Source organism: Conger conger, chromosome 13 (assembly GCF_963514075.1).
Source record: "Conger conger chromosome 13, fConCon1.1, whole genome shotgun sequence".
In the NCBI taxonomy this organism is placed as follows: Eukaryota; Metazoa; Chordata; class Actinopteri; order Anguilliformes; family Congridae; genus Conger; species Conger conger.
This window is the reverse complement of record NC_083772.1, coordinates 44,225,494-44,236,426: the sequence shown is the minus strand read 5'-3', so window position 1 is coordinate 44,236,426 and position 10,933 is coordinate 44,225,494.

Genomic DNA, 10,933 nt, shown 5'->3' with positions numbered 1-10,933 from the left:
TGGGCTCCATCCCAGCTCAATCGACACTGGCTTGATATTTTGCTGTGCACGTTTACGGAAAATATCTGTCCTATTTGTTCGGTTATCCAGAAAACATCCTTTTTAACTCTTCGCTCATTGAGAGATCGAGCCGAGGGGAATATAGCTCTGAGAAGGAAAAAAAGGAGAGAGATAGCAAGAGAGAGAGATTTGGAGAGAGATAGAGATAGAGAGAGAGATACAGAGAGAGAGAGAGAGATACAAAGAGAGAGAGAGAAAAATCATCCTTTCGGCGTGACACTGGTGATGCATCACACGGCACAATTTTGTCATGCGGGAAGCTCTCGCAGCGGTGGGAGAAAGAGAGGGAGAAAAAAGGACCCCGCTGAACGGGCGCCGGGCTGTAAATATAAAGAAACTCCCACATTATCTCTTCAATCTTCCTTGAAAGAAATAATGAAGAAATGTGTTGGGTGGCTGTATGTGCTTCTGATTGGGCGATAGGCCAGGCCTGCATTTTGCCTGACGGAAGGGGGGGGGGGGGGATAAGATCGCGGAAGAAAAATTGCGGCGTCTCAGAGAATGTGTCCACACTTGTGCTAATATGTTCCCCTTATCCTCCTACAGTACCAGGGGAAATATGCTCCTCTTGAATTGCTTTTAACTGTCATATACACTCTATTGAGCACTCTATTAGGAACACCTGTACACCTACTTATTCATGCGATTATCTAATCAGCCAATTGTGTGACAGCAGTGCAATGCATACAATTATGTTGATATGGGTCAGGAGCTTCAGTTAATGTTCACAGCAACCATCAGAATGCGGAAAAAATGTGATCTAAGTGACTTAGACCGTGGAATGATTGTTGGTGGCAGTTGGTTTGGGTATCTCAGAAACTGCTGATCTCCTGGTATTTTCACGCACACTAGTCTCTAGAGTTTGCAAAGAATGGTGCAAAAAACTAACAAAAAATCCAGACAGAAACACCTTCTTAATGAGAGATGTCAGAGGAGAATGGCCAGACTGGTCAAAGCTGACAGGAAGGTGACAGTAACACAAATAACCATGCATTACCACAGTAGCATGCAGAAGAACATCTCTGAAAACACAACGCTTCATAACTCTAAGTGGATGGGCTACAGCAGTAGAAGTCTAAAAAATAAGTATAATAAATACCTAATAAAGTGCTCACTGGGTGTACGTGTGCGTGTGTGTGTTTTTAAGTCTTGGAAAGGAGTTTTGCGCTTCATGCTGATTGTGGAAAGTGCAGCAGTTCTTCTGTACACATGGGATTCCGTATGACTCAAAGTTCTCAATGTTTTATCGATTTTCATGCAGTTTACTGAAGAAGAGGGTGGGAGGCCTGGTCCTACCACCCATCTGTATCATACTCCCACGCCCTTGAAACAACGGTCCAAACTGGTGGTTCGGTACATGCAGCCCACACCCAGCGCTGACAGAACCGTGGTCAGGGTTAAGACGATCGACCGTGGATGCCATGCTTCATTTGTCTCCAATACCAGGCCGAGAATTTTCATTCCGTGTGTGTTGTTTATATCAGGCCCGGAGCAGTGCTGGTTTATGATGTTACTCAGAACTTCATTGATAAATTAAAGACTTTGCTTACATTATAGAGTTATCTCACGTTACCCGGTTTCTCGGTTCTGACCGGCTCTGTTATTTGAGGATAAAAATATAAACCAGCACACCGTGCAACGCTCAAGATCAGGGGTGAGTAGCCTTGGTTTGTCAATCACCCTATCAACGAAAAACACATGTTGAGATAAGTCTCAATTAAACACGGAGAAGGCAGATATCTACTGTGGCATGAAAACACAGGAATAATCTTGTTTAAACCCCACAGGTGTTAATTTGAGTTGGTTTAATTCAAAGTAGAAGTAGACAATCTCTGTCAGCAGGCACCCGGATCTGCATTTGATCATTAGTTATTTATTATTTAAAGGTACAATCGGTAATTTTGGACTATAAATGGTCAAAAGAGGAATTGCTGCAACAAACATCCTCAAACCACAACTCTGTTTATCCCTCCCCTTTCTCTGTGAACGCCAGACGTTGAAACCCCCACACGCCATTGGCTGTGGCAATTAGAACAAATTGTCAACCATGAGCTTGAATTATTGTACAGCTATACAGAGTTTTGGTACAGAGTGTCCATTAACTGTATATTTGATTCTTGCTGCTGATGAGAGGTTTGCATGTTGCAGTGTAGCCTCAGCAATTCTGCTCTCAAGCCTTCTACATACAGCAGCTAGTAATATTTTCACCTTGCCCTCTGGAAATTGCTGGTGATGTCTGACTATTGTTTTAGGGTTTTTCTTCACATCTTTGCTGGCGTGTGTGGTGTGTATTTCTTAGAACGCCAGTGGTTCATTTCTTTTTCAAGACAGTTACAGTGTTTCTTCTTAATTCATTTTTCACTTCTCTCAGTTTACAGATTAGTTGTTTTTCAACCATAGTCAGTTCTCTGTTTTTCATAATAGTATATGCTTCTGACTACAAATATAATTTCCACTGAAGAAGAAAACAATGGCTAAAACCAAGACTAGACACTCACTGCTATTTTATGGCTGAACAATCCATGCAAACCCCTATACCAAATCAAATAATTGGTAGTTGTTTTATGGTAAGGTATAGTTAACTCGGCTACAGTTCTGCCAATTTGGGTAATTTTGCTGCATAGCTAGAATTATTGCAATTGGGGGATAACATTAATAAAAGTAATATTAGTAATGTTCATTTATACTTGCCAAACTATTCATTTTTGCAAGTTAGCCTGTAAATTAAATAACAGTGTTATTGTTAATAGTGTGTCAATACTTTTTAAATGGTTTAGTCAATGTTTTTCCTGTGTCCCAGTCACGCCCCCCGCACCTGTTCCTCACCTGAATCCCACTGTGTCTCCTTACCTGTGTATATAGCCTATCTGTTTTAATCTGTTCCTTTCCAGATTGGTGTGCCCTGCTTTGTGCTTGCCATACTCTCCAGCAGTTTTCTCCTGTTACCTGTTCCTTTGTCCTACTTACCTGCTCCTGTGTTTCCTTTTTACCTGCTCCTGTGCTCTCAGTTTCGTATCCTGTCCTGTCTCTAGCTCTCAGCCTCCTCCTCCTCCTGACTTCCTGGTTTCGACTTTCACTCACTCTGGACCTCATTCTGCCTGCTCTAGATTTCTCTGCACAAAAAATAACGCTACTGTAATAAACAAATAAAATAAAAGACACAAAGCGTGTCCTGTCTGCTATTATGTTAGCAAGCTAGTTCACATAAGCAAACTGTCATTGTCAGCTGTCATGAAGAATGGAAGTAAATAAACTGGCTTATCTTTTAGCTAAAATAGGCACTACCTTGTGTATATAGTGAATTATGATGTCTGGTTCTGATGTGATGGTGGTAGTTCAGTTGTGATGTTGTCAGGTTTGGGGGACAGAGGAACCAAGCGCAGACTCAAGGGTGATGAGAAAAAATGGCAGGTTTAATGAAGCATAACAGAACAGAACAGAATATCCAAGGACGACGGCACGGGGAAGAGGAGGCTAGAACCGGGGAAGGGAACACAAGGCCAGAACTCGAGAGATGAACTACATTACATTACATTCATGGCATTTGGCAGACATTCTTATCCAGAGTGATGTACAGTTGATTAGACTAAGCAGGAGACAATCCTCCCCTGGAGCAATGCAGGGTTAATGACCTTGCTCAAGGGCCCAATGGCTGTGTGGATCGAATTAGGGAGTAGACAATTGCACAGAGTTAATGAATGTAGAGATAGTGGAGATCAGGTGCAAAAACTTCCCTGAATTAAGGGAATCTATACTAGAGATAGAACAGGGGGCGGAGTTACAGAGAAGTATAGAAATAAGCTAAAGTTAGTCTGTTAGTTTACGTGATTAAATTATAATTACCCAAAACTAATGGCTGTTAGTTAGTTAGACAGACAAATCGGTGTGTTAATATAATTAGTACTGTACAAAATATGTTTTAGTTGATATTAGTAGATTAGTGCTATCTATAAACATGAATCTAGAAACATGCTCTCATCGCTGTCTGGGATGGGTGTCACAGGTTCTGCACTCACTTGGTTTTCCTCCTACCTCTCTGGTCGCTCCTACCAGGTGACTTGGAGGGGCTCAGTCTCCGACCCTCAACCCCTACGAACTGGAGTCCCGCAGGGCTCGGTTCTTGGGCCTCTCCTCTTCTCGCTATACACCATGTCTCTTGGTTCTGTTATCTCTTCCCACGGCTTTTCTTATCATTCCTACGCTGATGACACCCAACTCTTCATTTCCTTCCCCCCCGACACCCAAATCACCACACGGATCTCTGCCTGCTTGGCTGATATCTCTGCGTGAATGACTTCCCATCACCTGAAGCTCAACCTTGCCAAAAATGAGCTTCTCTACATCCCTGCTAAGTCCTCTCCGTCAATCGACCTCTCACTGACTGTTGAGGACTTTGTAGTTTCCTCCTCCCGTATGGCAAAGAATCTTGGGGTGACTCTTGATAACTGCCTCACCCTGGCTCCGCAAGTATCCTCCACTGCCAGAACCTGCAGGTTCTTTCTGTATAATATACGCCGTATCCGTCATCTCCTGACTGAGAAAGCCACCCAGCTTTTGGCTCATGTCACCCCGCTTCTCATTGGCCTCCACTGGCTTCCTATTGCTGCACGCATCCGTTTCAAGGCCCTAGTGTTGGCATTTCAGGCTGCTAAGGGGACTGCCCCACCTTACATACAATCCCTGATCACTCCCTACTCCCCAGCTAGACCACTCCGGTCTGCCAGCTCTGGTCGCCTTACGGTTCCCTCTCTACGTGCACCTGGCGGTCGAGCTGCACGTTCACGCCTGTTTTCCGTTCTGGTTCCTCAGTGGTGGAATGACTTGCCTACCACTGTCAGAACAGCAGAATCCCTCCCCCTATTTCGACGCAGACTCAAAACCCACCTTTTCAAACTCTACCTTAGTCCTCCCTCCTGATTTCCCCTGCCCCTCCTTTCTGATATCCCTATCCTTGTCTAACCCCCCCCCAAAAAAAAAAAAAAAAAAATGCACTTCTGATGACAACTATGTTTAGAACAGCATTTCCTGTGTATTTTGCTAGTTTCTGGATGTGATGCTCTGACTTATGGTAGAACCTATGCACTTGTAAGTCGCTTTGGATTAAAAGCGTCTGCCAAATGACTAAAATGTAAAATGTAATGGAGAGAAAGCAGGAAGTAAGAAAAGCGAGACTAAGAAGGAATTGTGGGAAACCAGAAAATTCCGGAAAAACTCTGAATAGTGATTCACGCTGACAGGGTAGTGACTTGGGCTCAGAACTACATAAAGACACAAACATCACAGGGGAAGATGAGTGCAGTGACTAATCAATGTAAACAGAAAAACAGACATGAAGATGAAAAATAATAAACTTACAAAAACACAGAATAAGCTAACAGATAGAATCCAGGATCATAACAGATCTGCCCTATATTTATTGCATAACCATGAAACCATGAATGTGTCTTTTTGACATGTGATATGTGACAATATACCAAATGCCCTAATTTATGGCAATACATCTAATATTATATTCCGTTATTTTAGGCTATAATACAATATAATATAATATTATATAATATAATATAATATAATATAATATAATATAATATAATATAATATAATGTAATGTAATGTAATCTGTCCTTTAGTACACTTCAGGCTTGCCAGCAGGTAGTTTTCTTGAACATATCAATACTCCTTACAGTGTGCTTATCAAACTGCATCCTGTGCTCCAACAGGTTTTCTCTACACTCTGTGTCTTTTGTGAAATCCAATAAAGTCTGTTCCTGTTGCGTGTCTCATTGTGCCCAGATCTCTGCAATCTGTTTGAATGTAGTTTTCTCCCACACTGCATCTCACTGAGCCAAGTCCTGTTTTTTACAGTGGCCTCTGTCAATAAAACTGCACACAGAAGGGTATAAACAAATGCGATGCTGCTAATTTCATTTCATTGCTTTGGCATCAAAGTTGTTTCTGAGGCAGTTAGAAAAAAAACATACCGCATTAATGACTTTGATGTTGAACATTTTATCTGGCAATTTTGTCAAAAATTATTGAATGACTGAATTTGAAGTGTAATTAGATCGTTTTGAGCTTAAATGGTTTTAAGTAGCCTTAGACGGAGGTGAATTTCACGAGAAGAATATGCTTGATTTAGTTCTCTTTTGCTTTAAAAATGTTTTTCGAATGCATGTATGTTGTGACTCAAATTAAATGGATTGTTGAAGCAAAGAATCTTTTCAGTGCAATAGAAAGCACACAGTGGATGAACACAGGTATTAGTGAGTACAATTTGAGACCCAAAATAGGGCATGAAGAACAATTGTTATCTTTTGCAATTACTGCAGTTGCAACCCATGGATAGTACACACAGTGGTTTTCCTGTTTAATTTGGTGCTCCTGCCTCAGGAGATCTGCCAGGCAAATTTGCTTATATATTTTTTTTGCATATAGTTTTTCCACAGTAACTAGTACATTTGTTTTTCGCACAACCACCACCAGGTGGCAAATGTGAGCACTCTGATTGGTCGTTGTCTAAAATACTTGCAATGTTCTGAGAGTAGGGAACAGCAGAGTGTTTCTAATATAGGCCTAGGTTTCAAAATAGTTACCATAATATTTATAGTAATATAAGTACCTGGTATATACACAGTGCATACTATGTTATTAAGGGGCTGTAAATTAAGCAATACCGAGTGTCATAGCAATAGTAATAGCAATAGTACTCGTTGCCATTATATTTGTTATATCGTAGTCCTGTAGTAGTACATCTCTCTCCATGCTGACTCACAGATTACAGAAGACAGGCAGACCACGATGCCACACTTTGTGGGTGGCTACCTTTAACTTTTCTTCCCTCTAAAAGCCTTCCAGCTGGACAATAAGCAGGGCAAGAAGACTCAGCAGCCTGGATGGAGAATCCAGAGTGCAAATGTGGGCTTTTTTTTGCCCGGAGATGGTGCAGCACTAGTCTTCCCAGGCAGGGATAAACAAAACATCATAAAGATTTACCGACGCAACACACAGAGCAAACACAGCCAGAGATGGATATAACACGTCCGCTGTTGCCCCAGGACAGGGAGACAAGGGAAACCATTTTCAAAGAACACCTCTATATGTTTGTTTTTGGAGAAGCTGATGGTAGGGACAGAATCGATCAGTTCCACCCATTTCACTGACTTTAAGCCATATGGCCTCCAACGTAGGCTGTTCCATCTGCTTTTAAATAAAACAACCCTCGCCTCTTTGTCCCCATTGTTTTTATTTCTGTTTTTTTAGAACATTTTTTTATTTCTCAGAAATACAAAAGCTGGTATGCAAAGGGTTTGCAATCATAAGATGAAAGGAGCAATACAATGCATTGCATTAGTGTATCATAGATTCAGACAATAAAATCTATGAGCTTGTCATAAAATCTATGAGCTTGTCATAAAATCTGTGAGCTTGTCTCACTCTTCATATCCAGGGTACAGTGTTTCATGGGAAAACATCATTTCAACCACCCCCTTTTGTTGCGCTTACAAGCCTGGTGATGGCACGCAACACAATTTCACATTCAATATCCACCGTTCGCATCATCTTGCCTCAGATGGCGAGATAAAAGCAGGAGGTGTCTCCCGCTTGGGGGTGGTGTTTTTTTCACACGGTTATCTGTACTTTCACACGGTTATCTGTACACTGTAAAGTCACAAAGGACGGTAAAGGCCAGAACGGATGAGCGTAGAGACACCAGCATCAGAGATCTACAAAATCTAATCACTGTGCCCTTCCTGCAAGGCCAACGATACTCATCATTGAACTGAGTTCAGTTCAATTCAGCGTTTCATTGCCATCCCAAACGACGTCATAAGGAATTCACTTGGGCGCAGTTCATGCGATAGAACGGAAATCTATTCATGTCATTTGCATACATGCATTTAGATTGTGGTAATGTAAGCAGTTTTAATTACTGCTCTCTCTGCCGTTTGCTTGAGATTTTCCTTTGAAGATGGCCAAAAATTGCATGGCCTCTAACAACGAAGGATAATAAACATGTAATTTATCTTAATTAAAAAGCCCTCAGAAATTACTGCTTGGCCGACCTTGCTTCCAGCTCTACATGTGCTCTCAAGCAACTGATGAACGGCAGAACTGTTTGTTTTGAGATTAATGCACCCCTTCCATTTTTACATGAGAAAAGTCCACTTATTTACAATATATTGCAATTTCTGTGTTATTCTGTGTTAATGTTGATAGCCCCTTTACTTGCTACTGCCTACTGGTAACGTGGGTGTCTGTCAGGCATTCAATCAAGGGTAGGGCATATTTTGGTTGATGGATTTTTAATCATAGGTTAAAAATGGTTTATCCAGACACTTCTTGTTAAACCCGTTTTTATGCAAATGGCTAACACCTTTTTTTGTGGATATTCAAAGGTTTATTCAAAGGTTTTTGGCTTTAGTCTGACATCTCATACTGTAGATAAATCTTAACATGTTACATGTAGCCACAAACTATATATTTACTGAATGAGGCATCAAGACATGCAGATTATATATTTTTACATGAACATTGATTTATGTGAAATTGCCCATTGCGATTTACAACTGATTATGACGGAATGGGTCACATAATATATAATGCTTGTAGAAAAGTGACTGTTCACCAGTACTGGGAAGGGTTATACTACATTTCCCAAAAAATAAGTCATTTCATTCCACTGTGAGAAAGATCATTTGCAAATGGAGGACATTGTTGTTTCCAATCTAGATGGGAATGGGTGTCCCACCGGATGCATCCCAAAATCAGACCATGATGTCTTAAAGCATTATGTCTTAAAGCTTAGAACCTTAAAGCTAGATCCAGTGAACAACACTGTCCTCTGGATAGATTAGCCCAAACTAGAGTTGCTTAGCTGTCTTGCATGACATCTCATTTAGCAAAAAAACTGAACAAATACTGCCCATCACCCCAAGAACCTCATTCCAACTGTCAAGCATGGTGGTGGAGGGGGTGATGATTTCTGGCTGTTTGTACGCCTCAAAATCAATGAGTGAATCACCTCTCTCTGCCAGCTTATTTAAGAGGGAAAAGTGAGACCATCTGTCCAGCAGCTAAAGCTTGGTTTATACTGAATCATACAATGGCACAATGATCCTCAGCACACCAGTAAATATGACTGAATGGCTGAAAAAGAAAAGAATCACGGATTTTCAATGGCCGGGTCAACTTTCCAGACCTCAACCCCATTGAGATGTTGTGGTGGGACCGCAAGAGAGCTGTGCAGTAATGAATGCCTTCATGCGTCAATGAGCTAAAACAGTTTTGTCAGGAGAAGTGGGCTAGATTCCCTCTAGTGTGCTAAACTACAGAAAACAGTTACTTTAACGTATTGCTGGACCAGGGGGTTCCACAAGCTCCTGAATCATCGGGTGCACTTACTTTTTCACAGAAGGCTTGTTGGATTATCTTTGAATGAATAAATAATGATAAAGTAAATCTGTTTTGCGTTATTTGTCACATGCAATTATACTTATCTGCTGTTAGGACTTGGTGCAGACCTGTTGTGCCATTTACTAAATTACGTAAATTATGTAAATTAAAAATGTAAAACCATAGCATTGAATGAGGGTGTACTTTATTTAAATATCAACTGTAAGACCTATCTATAGTGCCCTATTAGTGCAGTGCTGTCATTTGGTCATTTCCAGTCATTCTACACCCCACCTTTTCCCTAAAGTTCCCATATTAAGGAAAATAGCATTTCTCTTGCTATGTGGATTATAATAATAGAGTCATAAACTGGTGGTATAAACTGGTGAAAGTATTAAAGTGCACAGTTTCAAAATACATCTGCGCAATCTGTATGAAAAAACTTTTTCAACGTGCCAATTGGAATTCTGTGAAATTAGGACACCACAATGATACGCTCCTCCAGTGGCTCAGTTAGTTGGAGCTAACCAGTCAATCATAACAGATATCAATGAGCCTTAAAGTCACAGTCACTAAAAAAAGCCTGTTCTTGCTAAAGCTCATGAGGGGTGCTGGAGAATGGAAACAGGACAGAGGACACAAACATCTTATTATGGATATCCAGGCCTAAAATAAAACAATTGAAAGGTGTACAATATGGGACCTTTTATAGTAGCTGATTAAAATCACATGTGTAGCTTCAATTGTTCTGTTAAAAAGGGATGGGAGAACAGGAAATCTGACACCCCCAAACATCTGAGGTATCAAAGCCGCTCAGGGTAATCTCTGGCACTTCCCATGAACCTTTGTTGAAAAGGTTTGGAGACCAGAAGATAGAGGAAGGGATTTGGGTTCTGTTTCTTTTTCATCCCAAAAAAAGGGGAGAAAAAAAAGTCTCTTAATTGATTTGACCTTTTGTTCACCTCTCACTGGAGAATTGCAGCTTTCTGAAAGTAAAAGTTGGACTGGAGGGTGACTGATTTTTATTACAAAAAAAATACACTTTTGATATTCTCTAAATTGTAGATTTCAATTTTCTTTCATGCATTCTTAATATTGCTTTGAAGTGCATTTTATATTAATTTTATATCTGTTTTGACCAGAAACCTTTGTCATCACCATCTGCAATGGTAACAATTCCCATATGCCTCAGAAAATGTATTAATTAATTAATTAATTACTGACGACACTTAATGCAAAAGTTATCTTTGCATACTTCTTAGCCACACAAATTGTGGGAATTTTTTTTTTGTCTAAAAATACAACTTTTCAGATTGCTCTATGAAAAAAACAACTCAATTTATTTTTCTTGCGGGTTTTCAGGCCTTAATGTTGCCACTTATACGATTGCAGCTTAGCTTATCTTTTGCTCTAATCAGTAGGATTACAGTGACTCACCTGTACATCTTCATTGGAGCACTGTTTCTGATGACTAATCTGG